The sequence below is a fragment of the Macrobrachium nipponense genome, chromosome 2, assembly GCF_015104395.2.
Source record: "Macrobrachium nipponense isolate FS-2020 chromosome 2, ASM1510439v2, whole genome shotgun sequence".
Lineage (NCBI taxonomy): Eukaryota > Metazoa > Arthropoda > Malacostraca > Decapoda > Palaemonidae > Macrobrachium > Macrobrachium nipponense.
The window spans coordinates 69,346,869-69,350,137 of record NC_087201.1 but is presented as its reverse complement, the minus strand read 5'-3'; the positions used below and the strand labels follow the sequence as shown (position 1 = coordinate 69,350,137).

The 3,269-nt window shown below is 35.5% G+C and overlaps 1 long non-coding RNA gene across 1 annotated transcript in view; it reads left to right on the top strand.

The window, feature by feature from the left end:
- The window catches only part of LOC135221446 (uncharacterized), a 20,130-nt gene extending 17,093 nt beyond the window's left edge, over window positions 1–3,037 (top strand). The window contains exon 3 of the long non-coding RNA XR_010315956.1: window positions 2,293–3,037. This is a non-coding gene — a long non-coding RNA (uncharacterized LOC135221446). The remainder of the gene's footprint in view (window positions 1–2,292) is intronic.
- The last annotated feature ends 232 nt before the right edge of the window (window positions 3,038–3,269 follow it).

The following is a 3,269-nucleotide window of genomic DNA, read 5'->3' as shown; positions in this document are numbered from 1 at the left end:
AATGTTTCTATTAGTTGTCCTCGCGATCGTCGTGTTTCTAAGTCATATATGTTCAGGCTCTCTAGTCGTCTTTGGTAACCCCATTTGCGGTTGGATGGAATTAACTTTGTGGCTCTTGCTTGTACCCCTTCTAGTTAATTTATGTTCATTCTTAGTGTTGGTGACCAAATCTGTACTGCATATTCAAGATGAGGTCTAACTATTGATGAGGTGTAACTATTGATATGTAGAGGTGCAGCACAGTTTCCTTGTTCCTGTACTTGAACTGCCTCTTTATGTATCCCAGCATCTGTGCCTTTTATTCTGCATTCATGCTCTGTTTTGTGGATGTTAAGCCTTTGGTAATAATAACTCCAAGGTCCTCTTCTTCTTCTTCTACACTATTTATGTCATTCCCAAGCAGCATGTAGTTTCATGAGGTTTGTTTGTTCCCATTTGTAACACTTTACATTTATCCAAGTTAAAGGCATTTACCATCTTTTTGACCACTCTCCTGTTTTCCTTAAATTATTTCTTAAACTTTCCACTGTAGTATTTGGGTCTGCTGCATTTACACCAAGTCTGGTGTCATCTGCAAATTTGGCTATCCTGCTAGTTAAGCCTATGTCAATGTCATTAATGTAAATAAAAAACGAGGGTGGGGCAAGGACAGAACCCTGAGCAGGGCATAGAAGTGGGTCCTGAACCTGAGGAACTCGGCTTGTCACATCTGCACGTTCTGATTCTAAAACCGTTTATCATGACTGTTTTCTATTAGTTAGAGTCTTCGATCTAGTCTGCTATTTCTCCTACATTACCTAAAGCTCTAGCTTTTGTCATTAGTGTCTTGTGTGGAATTGAAACTCGAGAGAGAGAGAGAGAGAGAGAGAGAGAGAGAGAGAGAGAGAGAGAGAGAGAAAGTATTTTATGTTTTTTTATTTATTGATTACAAGAGGTTGCGTAAAGGGTAGAAAACGGATAGAAATTCTGTCATTCATAACAACCAGCTGATGTCTTAATAAAGGAATTAGTCAATATATATATTATGCATTTGAACGATACAATTGAAGTCTGATTATCAGATATTCCTTTGCCATCTCGCTACTGAATCAGCTGCCAATGAGAAAATAAAATGAATGCCGTTGAACTTTCATTTGCTTTGCCGTACCACAAGTTCAACATGTAATTTTCATTGCAGTAGTTCGTACATTATATCATATGGTGAGAAAGTAAGAACCATATATGTTTTCCTTATTTCATATTATATGAAATGCAATATCATGCTAGAGATTACTCTGCCATGTGTAATCAGAATAAGGATTTTAACTGTACTGTCCAAAATAACAGTAAATACATAATATCACGAGGTCAGTTTTAATCCAGAATGCCCTTTTTTCATATATTTCAGTCAGCTGGAATAAATTGCCAAGGTCTAAATAATTCTAAATAATTCTGTTCCCAGGCTTTTGAATATCACGTTTTTGGGAGGTAAATATTCAGAAACAGGTTAGTCTTTTTTTATTTCTTAATTGTTTGAATTCAATTCCCTGCCTTTCACTGAAAAATTCAAACTCCGAAACTGCTTTCTATTCGATCTTAAGCTCTGAAATCCAGTAGCCATTGACGGTCTGGAAATATTGCTACGTAGCATAAATTTTTTTTTCTTATCTTGCAAGAAAAGTTACTCATGTCAAGAACACTTAAAATCCGTTCAATTCTCCGACCAAGTATTGACAACTTGATTATTAGAAACTCCTAAAAAACTGAAAGGCTTTTCAGGTAAGCCTTTTTTTTCTATTTTTCTCTGGTCTGACATGAAGCAAATAGCTTTGGAAGTTCTGTGTAAATATAATCGCCGCTACCATTTTCACTGATTTACTGAAACCATTTCAGGATGACAGCCACCGGGTAAGTGCAGCTGGCAGGAGAGATTACTCTTTTAAAACAGTCACCCCAAAAAAGATTATTGCTGATTCAGGTTTCTTGTTAAATGATTTCGTATTCCACGTCGAGACTCTTGGAATGATCTGTATGAACAGATCTTGTTTTATTTTGTTACTCATGCTTTATTCAGTACTGGTTTTCAGAATAAGTGGATGAAACTAGAAGGTATCAATAATAAGGCGAATAGAGTTAATATATCTTCTACCTTTCATAATGAACTTTTGATTTCTGAAGGATTTTCTCTTTAAATCGAAATAAATCACAAAGTAGACAGTAAGTCCCATTACTTTTTTCTCTTAGAATTATCTAAATAATCATAAGCCATGTTATTTATTTCAGTTTGACAGCAGTTCTGTTTCCAACCAACAGATGGCGCTGGACAGTGACGAAACTAAATCAATAACGATATCGAACGAGGTACTTCCACGTCTAAACTATTGACATCCTTGTTGGCTTTCAGCTCTCAGAGTCTTGGAGTGCATCATCGAGTCAGCAGATATTAACCAGATTCAGGGAAGAAAAGTGATCATTGGAGTGAGTGACATTTATCTGGTAGGTGAGTTTTAGACGAAGAATGAAATTTACCATGTAGCCCAGCTCACGGCTTTCAATCTTCAAGTTTGTTGAATGTTGCAGTAACAATAAAACATGACCACAACTTGTGAGTGTACTGAAACGACTTGAAATGAGCAAATTGTGCTTGATGACATCAGCCACTATGCACATGCTATTCATGTCATATCAGGGCCCTCGATTTTTTATATTATCCTTCCGAAATTAAAACCGAGTTGATCACAAGGTACTTGAAAAAGACAACACGGCAGATAAAAATATCATGCGTCACCTGAAATTATATACATTTAGAAGAAGATATTCCATTTATATTAAAGTTAACACACGTTCCTGAAGTTAACTGAATATGATAATATACATACTAATAATCAGCGAAGTCACTGATGATCTCATTTAAATGCGAGTTACTTTTCTCTCCGTGTATTTTTGTTAGTATATAACTTCATCCACTGAAGATATCATTAGAGCTTTTCTGATTGTTATTGCCTTAAAATTTGAAGTATTTTTCTTTTAACATAAGATCCAAAATAAGATTAGTTCATGGACCTCCTCATCTTTATCCTTTGCTCAGCTGGATCTGTCTGTCTATCTGTCTGCCTGTCTGAAGGCATTTTCTACTATATGAATTAATTCTTCAATAAATGTAACTACATTTCCTTGCTAATATACCTCCATATATTCCTTACTAATGAATTAAGAAACTGCGCATCCGAATATGAGTGAAATTATAGCTTGAAGTCAAGGTGACATTTGAGTTCACGATGTGTTTGTGT